Here is a 12,835-nt window from a genome sequence, read left to right on the forward strand (position 1 = left end):
TGCCTATGAACATCACTGAAACCTCGCCTTTAACCCCCCCCCCCCCCCCCCCCAACAAACCTCATGACCCCACACAAACCTCGCCTTTAACCCCCCCCCCCCCCCATATACTTCATGACCCCCACAAACCTCACATATGACCCCCACAAAAACCTCGCCATAAACCCCCACACAAACCTCGCCTATGCCCCCTCCCCCCCCCCCCCCACCCACCATCACACACAACCCTCGCCTGTCTCCTTATCTGAGACCTAGATAGTCACACGAGTTGTCTACCGCTGTGTTCTGTCACCCTGTCCCAAGACCTCGAGGGCCTATAAAGCCAGCCACGGCAACTTGAGCTGTAGGCTCCAAACGTTTCCCATCTCCAAAATACAGGTTCTAGAACATGTTTCGAATAGTATTCATCTTAAAGGATTTAAGATAGAAAACTGAGTAGTATTCAGGAAATTTTAATTGATCTTCGCACAAATTTCAAAACTCAACACTACTTTTGAAAGTGTTAAACTCAGATAATACAGTGTGAATAGTATTCATTCATATTATAGGATTTAAAATATAAAACTGCGTACCATTCAGGAAATTCAACGTTTGATTTTAAACATAAAATATATAATCGCAAGGTGAGTTTTGTTTTAAACCTTCTTTATTTATTTATTTGCCATTCCAGTATTAATTATTATGTACATATTTTAATATATTCAAAATATGTAAAAATTACACGAGGAAAATATAAGTACAGTAGGATTTTGGACCATGACATCAAGCTTTCTGTTATTATAGGCAGTGGGTTGGGCTTAATATAGTGCAAGTAAATACGTGTATATGATCTTTCGCTGGACTTACTGGCTTCAGGAGCATAGTTTCAGACTGATTTGATCAGAGCCATCTAGGCCATTCTGCACCGCTGATGTAACCTACTGGGAACTCAACGCCTTGTTAATATGTTTAACATAAATAGTAGGTAAAAATGGGGAAATTAACGTAGTTTCTGACTTATATAGTTTTACATGTAGTGTACGCTCATATCCTTTTTAGTTATTTTCAAAAAATATAGACCTATGTCATTGCACAGCTCTAAACTTAACACCCCCCCCCCCCCCCCCCACTGCAATTAATTACAGCTAGCATATAGTTCTTATTGTTTTAATTATTATCTAAAAATCGTAGATTAAGTGAATTGTATTTTAAAAAAAAAATACTTTTCCCCCACTTTCTTATTTTATTGTTTTCATAACAATTCTTTTCGTCTATTGGATTAAAAAAAACCAACCCACATGCAGTTGTTACACCCCTTTTAACACCAAGAATAAAACGAATGTAGATCAGTCAAGTCCAATATTGACTCCCATTGTAAAGAGTCCGCCAACCATCAAGCTTCAACCTTTATAGAAGAGTGCGATTAGGGATTACCGGCGCATGCGTCACATAGAAGCTCGCGTCATACTAGCCTTGTGTGTGAATAAGAATAAACGCGGATGATCGCAAAATTTGATCACTATTTCTTTGTTGTCTTTATTCTTCGCTAATCTAACCCCCCCCCCCCTGATTTTATTTTGCGCGCGACCTATAAGTATTTACGTAAAAAATACTTTGAAAAACGAAAACGGAAGTTACCTAAGTAAACATTCACGCCTCTGTTTATGTCAGCTGAGTGTATTAAAATAAAATTTAAAAAATTCTTGCCTTATTTCAGACAATCCCAGCGTCAATCCTTTATGTGCAAATCCCCGTCAATATCCCGAAAACACACAGCTCTTAATTATTTTTCATTAAATCTTACTTCAACCAGGATTTAAATTGAACAGAGTAAAATACTTTAAATGCTAAGAGTGATCGATCTTGGTAACTATTCCTGTTACGAGATCACCGGTGGCTATAACTCACTAATTTTGAAATCGCCATTTTACTTTTAAATTAAACGCTTTTTGAGGGGACCTAGCATGTAAGTTGGAATACGAGATAATTAAAACGTACTAGTGATTACATCTTAAATCATGAATTTACTCAGTTCAATTAATACATAAGACACAATTATATATATATATATATATATATATATATATATATATATATATATATATATATATATATATAGGCCTATATCCAACTATAGATTCCTTTCGCGATTCTCATCGAGTTTCCTTTTTGTAACGAGCGCCAACGCTAATATAAAGCCAGGTATAATGATTGATAAATTATGATACATGATTTATATAAATCGGGATTTAGAGCGTTTCTGAAAGATTAAAAAAGAATTTTAATCGAAGGGTCTAACAAGAATGGATCAGCCACAAGACCGAGCCTCTACTTTGTGAGGAATACTAGCAGTGGTCCCGTGTTTTCGTAGAGGCGTAGCGACTCATTCCGGCGCCCGGGGCTACCTATCACTTGTGTGCCCACTCCCAATTGTATATAGGACTATAGTTATTCATGCTGGTGAACTTTTTACCAGTCACTATCCCGTAACAGTTTTTATGTTGGTGTCACACAATTTATTTAGAAAACAGTTAAATCAGCGTGTAAAATGGTTTATTTTCCTACCTTCGACTGTGTATAATTTAATACTTCTGTTTAAAATTAGCTTTTTAAATTTGTTTCTACTCTTTTTGGCGCCCCCTTAGGATAGGCATCCGGGCGGCCGCTCCACCCGCCCTCCCTTAGCTACGCCTCTGGTATTTTGTTACGGTTTCCCTAAACGTTTTGAGTACTCCTCGACTCAAAAAACACCACCACACAATTGAGCAGATGTAGACAAATCAGCTCTGAGGCCACGTGATCGTCCGGCCAGCCTCTTAATGTCGTCGGTGCAAAGTTTTTTTCTCGTCTGCTCCACACCTAATTGGCGTTGGGACATCAGTCAACAGAACAGGCGCATGCTAATCCCGCCGCCGCGGTGTGTTTGAGCGGGAATTAACCAGTTTTGCAGACGTCGACATGGGGGATCTTTGACGGCGCATTTCACCATCCCCACCCTCTTGTAGCGACACCCCCACCCTCTTGTGGCGACACCCCCACCTTCTAGGCGACACCCCTCCGATCCTCTTTGCTGGGGGACAAATTTTTTTTAAAAGTTTTAAGTAGGTATCAAGGACGACACTGTTGACAAGTGTTGCCATGGTTACTTGATCTTCTGTAAACAGTTACGCAGAAATAGAAACCTGCGTTCCTCAAACTGAACGTTCCGTCTTTTTTGTTTTCTACATAAACGCTCAAATCTGAACAACACATTCGTCGATACCTATAGATTGTAGATGATTCTGACGATTTAAAATCGTCTGGAATCTTGTGCCTTCCGTAACACACACATACACAAAAACATACACATCTGTGTGTCCAACACCCCCCCCCCCTTCCCCCAGAGTCTAGTTACACGAACACGTCAGTCCGTGTGTTAAGTTTGTTAAATACCGCCTGCTCTTTTATTTTTGTGTTTTTGAAAAGAAAAATGGAAGAAGAAAAAAAAAAAAGATAGAAACTTAGTGTGTTGTGTCCGCAGTGATCACGTGATTCGTTAGATAACAACAGAGTGACAAGGGAGTAGTTCAGTTATGGGACTTTCTTTGAGAGTCACAAATAGCTTGGCATCTTTAAAATTTTGTGTTCTGTTTCTCAATGATGTTTCAAATTATTTTTCATTGAATGTGTATTAGAACAATACATGTGTGCGGCATTTCTTATGGAAATGATACAACTATTTCTTGGTTGGTCGCCTTTTAATTATGAATTTATGAATATTAGAATTAGTACCTTAAAAATATAAATTGCAAGTAAATATAGGAAGAAGTATTAAAATATTTTTACTACATTTTGTAGGATGACTAGTAGGCCTACGTAAGTAGTTGACAGATAAAATTTGATTCGCTTGCAGGAAATAATTATTTCATCAGTTTATTTCTCAAGGACTTCTCTTTGACAGATGTATGAATGTGTACAATTCGTCCTCTTTTCCCATTCGTGCCTAAGACACGAAACATGCGGCAGATGAAGTAGAGCTCACCTGTTTCAATGCGCACCCCCTTTGTTTACAATAGTGTGGTCAGTCGACTTAGTTTCCCAAACAGACTCGTGCCCGCGATCCAAACTCGAGACTTTCGTGCTAGCAGTCGAAATCTCTACTATCCGACCACGCCATTCCTATCAAAACCATTTCAGTAATAATTTTTTTTTTAAAATCAGGTTACCATTTTGTAGATTTAATGAAGACAAATTATTCGTTTTTGGAACTCGCAAATAAAAAAATAGTTATGAAGTCTGCTAATAACTGATTTTTAAACAAATGTACGGGGCGGCGTGGCCTAGCGGTAGAAAGCTAGACTGCTAACCTGAAAGTCTCGATTTCGAATCCGGGCTCAAGTCAGTAGAATGTCACTGAGTCCACATAGACGGCTGGGCATAGTGCTGGCCACACTATCCCTTCATATGCTGAGGTCGATGAAGCAGATGAACTCTACTTCATCTGCCCCATGTGTCTTGGGAAAAGATGAAAACACTTTAGAATACTATATAAGCCTAACATTAAGTCGTATAAGAAGACATTTAATGCTGAAGTTTTGTTATAGTTACTTTATCTTTCTCTAATGAGTCCCATGGAGTCGTGGGATTGCTCCCATGGGGGCAAAAAAAGGACAAGTCAAGTCTGGAAACTTTCCATTATATTTGAAAACGAGCTGACCCGCGACGTAGCATAAGCCGTCATCTAGTTGTTTTATTTTCTGCTTATCAGCAATTCATAATTTGTGTATTCAACACTAATAAAGAAAGGCAACGCCACGTAAACTCTACTTAGCACAAATCCATGAAAGTAATTTGTTAGCAACATTAATGACATAGAAATGTACACAATCTCGAGTTTTATATATTTTGCAAATTTATAATGGAAAAAGACCCCCCCCCCCCACCCCCCCCCCCACACACACAAATCCCCCTATCTGTGCACAATGACCACGATCCCTACATTTTTTTTCTTTACTTCAGCTTTCAAATGTTGCGTTCTATTTGTGTTAACACCTAAACTACACCCCCCCTACCTCCCAACATCACTACATTTCACCACTAATGTTACGCAACACACACTTCCGGGCTACAGTCAAAGTTTACTCCGTCCCATTCGAACTTCCGGTCAACCCCCCCCTCCTTCGCCCCCCCCCCCTACTAGTTCGTAAAACCCAAACTAAGGACTTACATAAAGCTGTTATAACGTACATCCCTCCCCATCATCTAAGCGGCCTGCCATTTAAAAAGCGCCATACTCCGCAAACACGCAGGGTTCGAGAGTTTAAACAGATGGAATTCGCCGCCCTCGGTAGGTGAAACAGAAGGAATTTTGAATACGGTTTGACATTACAAGTTTAACCAGAGGAACCCTGAAGGCAGTCATATATGAAAAGTTTCTTTAATGCGAAGTTATTTTTGCTATTTCTTCTCTAAAGGTCTTTTCTGCATTATTTGTTGTTGTTCGGGAAAACTTAATGCTACTTTTGATTTAGGAATGTCGTTAGAAAACTCCATGTGATTATGTCTAATAATATATACCTACACCAACACTTGCACATACACAAGGCATATGTAAAAGGTTTAATCGTGGGTATTATCAGGCGGGGGGGGGGGGGGGGTGAGTCGAATTATGGTATGGTGGTTGTTGGGGTGGGATATGGTGGTTGGGCTGCTTGGGGTGGGGGTGGGGGTAATAGATTTGGTGGGGCTAGTGTTAGGTGACAGTGTAGTTGTGCTGTCTTGCTGACTTATTATATGAGAATATTTTTGTTCGCAGGAAGAGCTAATTGTATATATAATAATATAATAATATTTAAATACATCAATCGCTTTAGCCAATCCTGTTTCTAGTTTGTGTTATTTTTACGTAACGTTGGGGGTTTACGAAAGTAACGACTACAATAGCTAAGGGATTACTGTATATTTAACATTTAGTTAGTAGTCGGCGTGGTCGAGCCGGTAAAGGGAAGCTAAATCGAAAAGTCACGAGTTCGAACCTTCTGGCAGATGAGGCTCGTTAGCTGGGGACAGCCACTCTTCTAAAACAACTCCAAAATCAAACAACTGCTGCCTTGTAGTTTTTTCTCGGTTGAACAAAGGCTATGGAAACAAATCCAAAATAGAAAAGCAGGCTGAAATCGGAGTCACTGCCTCAATGGCACATAACCAGTTGACACGTATACTTAATTGTGCTGGAGAGATCCCTTCCAACTCTAAAATTAAGAAAGAAGAAGAGAGATCGTCCGCTTTTGTGTTTATAGTCTACACATCAGATTATAGGTGGGCCTTTAGCAATTAGTTTGTTTTTAATAACAGAAGAACCAAGGGAGGCAGCTTATTATTAAACTGCTAAATCAACAGATACAAAACAAAATTAACAAATTATATACAGATGATGATTATAGTTTATTAATAAGTAAATAAACATATACAACATTTTTACTAATGTGTCCTAGTACTGATCTTTATAACTCTAAAAATCAGATTACAAGTTTAGTATTTCCGGAAAAACTTTAACTTTTTTAACATACTATTCCATACAAACTACTCTGGTTTATCTTCACCTTGGAGAAAAAGACGGATTAAAATTATATTTTGGCTCCCCTTTAAATAGGGGTTACGAACTTTAAGTGATGTTAAAACAGGCGAATCATCATCAAGACTTACTTACATAGTTTCAAACAAAGTGGCTTACACTATTCAGTGTTCTCATACAGCAGGGGTCGGCAACCTTTTGAGACGGAAGAGCCAAAAGTCGCAATTTATAAAATTTCCCAGTTTTTAAAGAGCCGCCATTTTTATTTCAATATTATGATATTTTATGAGGAATATATATATATATATATATATATATATATATATATATATATATATATATATATATATATATATATATATACATATATATATATATATATATATATAGGCCTATATATAATTTAAAATAAATAGCTTTTAATATGAAATAATATTTATTTATATAAAAACATACACATGATTAGCAAAAAACATATTTAAGTATTTTAACCAGCTCTGCTAGAATAATAAAATCAGTAATCAAATTATATAACAATAATTATTGAATAATATTTACAATTATAGTTTGACCTTGCAAGCTTTTTGAAAGTTTGTTTAAAACTGGCTCTTGTTTTCAGTTTCAAGCACGCCTTAAGATTTTTTTATTTGTTAGTTTGCTTCAGTGTTTCTTCCAGACTTTTTTCTCCGAAGGGGGGGGGGGGGGAGCACTTAAAATTTTCGCGGGGGACGGACTAAAATTTCCGAGGGGGCGGACACTGTTAAAAGTATATATTTTCTATATAAAGTCAATTTCGTCCGGGGAGGGGTAGACTCTTCGGGGGGGGGGGGGGGGGGAGAGAACCGGAAGAAACACTGGTTGGCTTCTTTACTTTTTATTTTATTCATGCAAGAAAACGCCTGCTCGCATAAATATAGTGACCCGAAGATCGTCAGCACTCAAAATGCTAACTTCTTTACCTCATTGTAGTATCTTGGGAGAATATTCCATGCGTCACATAATAGTGCCTAAACTCGAGGCATTTATGTTAGAGCTGTCCAGTTGTGCAGCGAAACGTGCGCGTTTTTCTGGACCTCCAAATCTTCTAACTTTCTCCTGAGTTCCGTGAAATGTTTGTTTTTGTGTTAAGACGATCTACTATGTACGTCAAAGTACTTACATTTGTTTCGAATTACTCAAATCACTCAGGAATCCATCCTTCATTTTGTTTATTGTAATGCCTAAGTAATTCATTGTTAAAAGTAGCATTGGTTTCATCATGATATTTTTTTTTCAAATTTATCAAAATTAAGTAATGTATCGCTCTCTGTGACTTCAACAAAAAAGTTTTTTTTTCCGAAACAATCAACTTTTTCAAGCAAGGCATAGGTTAGGTTTTCCTTTCCTTGCAGTTTTACATTTAGTTCTTTTAGTTTCTTTGTAATATCCACCATGAAGTTGAATATTTCGATTCGGGATGGACAATTTAATAGGTAGTACATTAAAATAGGAAGTAACTTAATATTCTAATAGAATAGCGAGTGTTTATCGTTTATATTTATTGTTATATCGTTCATCACCGAATGTTGCAGAACAATATTTTTAAAAGTTTCGAAAATAAAATAATTATTAATATTTGTGCATGGAGCAGAAGAGCCGCATCCTGACATCAAAAGAGCCGCATGCGGCTCGCGAGCCGCAGGTTGCCGACCCCTGTCATACAGGGATAAATAATCTCACCAACCAAAATTGTAATAGGGGTTAAATATTCTTAACATGTGATTAAAGTGGCCTAATTAGCTACACACCTAAGTACGGTTGCGTGCTCATAAATACTGCCTAGCATCATGTACATTAACTCACAGCATAAATAGAGCATAACATAAAAGAACAAAAATACACCTCAATTTTGTTTAGCTATAATAATGGACCCAACCTTGAAAAGTCTCGAATATGACATGAAACATTTTTAAAATCGTGTGCGATGTTATTAGATAAAATAAATAAATATATAAATCAATAAATAAATCAATTTCGGCCCTCCGATAGTGTGCGATTTGGCGACCCATGTTATCCCGTGAGTGATATTGCGCTACGTTCCTTTAAATAAAACAGTACGATAGACTATGTATAAGACGTGGTATAAAGTGGTTTACTACCGGCGCCTCCGGCAGGGTGCGATTTGGCGCCCCCAGGGTGGGGATTTTTATCGAACTTTACTAAAGAGTTGACGAATATAATTTTTTAAAGTAGGCCCTATTTTCTGTAACTAAACAAATACTTTGTTTAATAAAAGGCAAAAACAATTTTGTTTTGAAATATTTAATACAAAAATAATTAAAATAGGGCCATGTAGATTTTGCTTACTGACCCGCAATCTTAAAGTAATTTCTTTTTTTTTTTTTTGCATGTTCTCTGCATTAGAAATATTATCATTGATTCTAATAAATTTCGGAATTTTCGCCTGGCTTAAGTTATTTTTTTTTTTTTTTTTTTTTTTGTAAACGACCACAACGAAGGCCAAATTTAAAAAACAAACAAAAAAAAACAACCACTTATCTATCCATGCAAAAAATAATAATTGGAGGCATTTCTTCAAACTCAGTAGTGTCCGTTTATAAAAACCTTAGGTCGCTCTTGTAATCTTTTAAATACGTTTTGTAATCCTAAGTCGATACTTTAGTTTTGCAAACGATTCGTTGACCTATTTTATACTTTCCCAGCCGATCGTTCTTGATTACCTTTTAAAAATTAGAAATCGAACCGATATTTGATCGAAAAAAATATATTACAAAATTATAAATTATATAATATAACATATCATTATTATATAATATATATAATTTATAATATAATAATTTAGAATAATATTTCATTAATAATATATTATATAATTTATAATTAATAATGTATAATACATAATATAATCATCATTATTATAAATTATTATAATTAGTCTAGGCAAAAATAAATACCCATTATTTCACACCCCCGCCCCACCCTCCACAATACCTCGTCATCTTACTTCGTCACTCAACATATGATCACACAACGCCCCTCCCCCCTCTCCCCCCCCCATTTACACTTTAAAATACCCGAAATTCAGGTATTTTAAAAATGATTATACGTATGCATGTTTTTGTAAATTATGTATACCCTAGCTAGTTTAATTAGAACAAATAATTACTTTTTGCAATAGGTCAGCTATTTACATTCTACCTAGATACAATAACAGACATAAATACTCGGACGCTTGCTCTCATAGGTTTTACGAAAGGCGGGGGAGGGTAATAGTTGCATAGGGGGGGGGGGGCATAAGCAGGTCGCCCGAAGAAAGTTAATGTTAGCTCACTGAAGACATCATCAGTGTAAGAACCGACCCCCCCCCCCCCCCCCACCCATCCCACTATTTCGGCGCTCTAAAAAGCATGCATAGCCTTCAACAGACACAGTAATATACAATCTACATGCTTTCTTTTGTATGTGTGTGTGCCCCTCAGAAATGTTTACCTTGCCATATTCGCTTTAGTATTAGATTTTTCATCATCGTCTTATGAGGACTGATACAAATTTACAATTGTAATATTTCTTTCTTACATATACTATCAATCATTAATGACGGTTTACTCATACATAATACAAATTGTCTAATTACAATTTTATTTTTAAACCTAAAAATGCAAATGTGTAAGTAATGGTGATGCAACGATCTGGGTTATTTATTCTCCCTTCTTTTCTCTTTTCTTTCTCTTTCGGTAAGGTGGGTTGACAGGTTGTTTTAATTTGTTTGAAATTAAATAAATCTGTCCTTTCTAAACAAAGGTATATAAGCATTTAGTCAACATAAAATGTACTGAAACAAGCAAGATTTTATGACTTCTTATTGTATGTGACTGAAATACCTTATCAGTCAAAAAAATATTACTTATTAAATGAAGCCACAGGACTGCTCCACAGAATTCAAATCAGCTGTCTTGGCTTTTCAAATAAACTTTTGCCATTTCAATGGGCTATCGTCTGATTTGTCAAATTCAGAATCATATTCATCTGAGTCTCGAGGCATGTACTCATGAATGAGAATACTCAGCTGGCGTTTCAGTGCCCTCGACAGTGGTGGAATGTAGGCACAGGGAATCAAATACGTTGACATGTTGAATCTTCTTCTTCTTCTTCGTTCTTAATTTTTAGTGTTGGGAGGGATCGAGCCTTATCTGCCAGAGGGTTTGAACTCGAGACTTTTTTTCGAATTTATCAACCATGAGATTTTGCCGACTCGACCATGCTTCCCTCACAACTAAGGATTACGTGTCAACTGGTTATGCGCCATTGAGGCCATTAACTCCGATTTCAGCCTGCTTTTCTTTTTGGATTTGCTTCCATAGCCTTTGTCCAACCAAGAACAAATTACAAGGCAGCAGTTGTTTGATTTTGGAGTTGTCTCTCCTAGAAGAGTGGCTGTCCCCAGCTAACGAGCCTCATCTGCCCGAGGGTTCGAACTCGAGACTTTTCGGTTTAGCAACCACGAGCTTTACCATGAACACTTTGTAGCGATCACTGACAGTTGAGCGCAGGTACTGATAGCCAGATGAGTCTCCAGTGCCAGTTTACTTCCTATCATCCTCTGGACCATCATCACATGGTTGTATCTCCATTTGCTGATGAGTGAGTCAATATCCATGAGCAGTGAGGGAAGTTTGGACGGCTGATTAAACCTCGGCTGGTCATGATACAGAGAGATTAACAGAGCACCTGATGGCTTAATCTTCTATCACCTCGTGCTATTGAACTGCTGTACTTTTCTTCATCAAGAATACTTTCAAAACTTTCTCTCAGTTTTTTGTATTCCTCCATCAGGTTGAGCTTGACCTTTTCATCTGTTTCATTCTCTGCTGGTATTAAGAGAACATCCAGCAGCCATCTTTCTACTGATCTTTTGTACAGGTCCCAAAAATGGAAAGATTTCACTGTGAGGCCTGGGGGTTCTCTCAAGCCATTTCTCAACAAGCCGAAACAAAGATGGTTGCTCCAGTGAATCCTGCAGCATTTTAATTTGCTCAGGTTTGGAAAAAACTTTCATGTAATGCTGCTGGTTATATTTTACTCGTGATGCCTCTAAAACGCCCATTTTATTTTCCAACAAGCGAAACCGAAGACTCTGAAACCCTGATGCTGAGGAACAGTGGTGTAGCCAGGATCGCCTCAAGGGGGGGGGGGGGGGGGGTCCAATTTTTACCCCGGGACAAACTTTCGATTTGCACCCCCCTCCTCAAACTTTTGATTTGCACCCCCCTCAAACTTTCGATTTGCACCCCCCCTCAAACTTTAGATTTGCACCCCCCCTCATACTTTTTATATATATACCGAGGGGTCTATGGGGGGGGGTTATGACCCCCCCCCCCCCTGCCTACGCCACTGCTGAGGACAGCTGTAACCTAAATTCAAGGAAATCTAATGGCGTCATCGTTTCTAGGATTCAATCTGATCAACCATAAGCTTAAGGATCAAAGTGACTCGACTCTGATTAGAATCAACAAAGTTTTGGACTCATCCAGCACAGGTAACATAAACAACTCCCTGACAGAATCAATCTCATAAAGAACTTGTTTGAACCAGAGTTCATATGCTTGATGTGTGATTATAAAAAGATGTTCATCATGGACAGCCTTGTTTTTGACAGTACTCTGCACCACCTGACTAGACAGGGCATTGTCTAGCTTTAGATAGTTGTGATAGACAGGGGCGTAGCGAGGGGGGGGGGGGCGGGGGGGTGCGGACCGCACCGGGTGACACCATTTAGGGGGGGGGGTGACACCAAGGCAAAAAATAGCAAAATATATAGAGAAAAACTTGAGGGTTTGTCCCCGGGTAGGGTCGCTACGCCTCTGGGGGGTGACACCATTAAGTGCCGCACCGGGTGACACCCGACCTCGCTATGCCACTGGTGATAGTTTAACTTCTTAACTCATTCGCTTCTGTATTCTTCTCCTCCATACAGCAGACACCAGATTCTGCCATTCTTGTTTGAACTTTAATTGACAACTACTACGGATGTATTTCATCTTTTAAATCAATGTATTGATCGGAGGCTGTAGACGTGCACTGTGTTGTTTTGCTTTTAAACTTATCACACTATTTTTTTTTTTTAGTATTAAATGATTTATTGATACATAAAACGTGCAAAAAACTTGTAGCTTGTTACGTATTGTACAAGAAAATGTCTCAGTCAATCTTTTAAACGTATTCACATGCAGGCTAAAATAAAGTTAAATGAAAAATAGCCATAACAAAGGGGGAAGTACAAAAAATTTCAATGGTCATATACTC

The 12,835-nt window shown here is 37.8% G+C and overlaps 1 pseudogene; it reads right to left on the minus strand.

The window, feature by feature from the left end:
• Positions 1-288: 288 nt before the first annotated feature.
• LOC131953264 (tryptophan 2,3-dioxygenase-like) lies at positions 289-11,972 on the minus strand (annotated as a pseudogene).
• Between the last annotated feature and the right edge of the window lie 863 nt (positions 11,973-12,835).

This window comes from Physella acuta, unplaced genomic scaffold, assembly GCF_028476545.2.
Source record: "Physella acuta isolate Inbredline_101_S28 unplaced genomic scaffold, ASM2847654v3 ptg000915l, whole genome shotgun sequence".
NCBI classification, from domain to species: Eukaryota; Metazoa; Mollusca; class Gastropoda; family Physidae; genus Physella; species Physella acuta.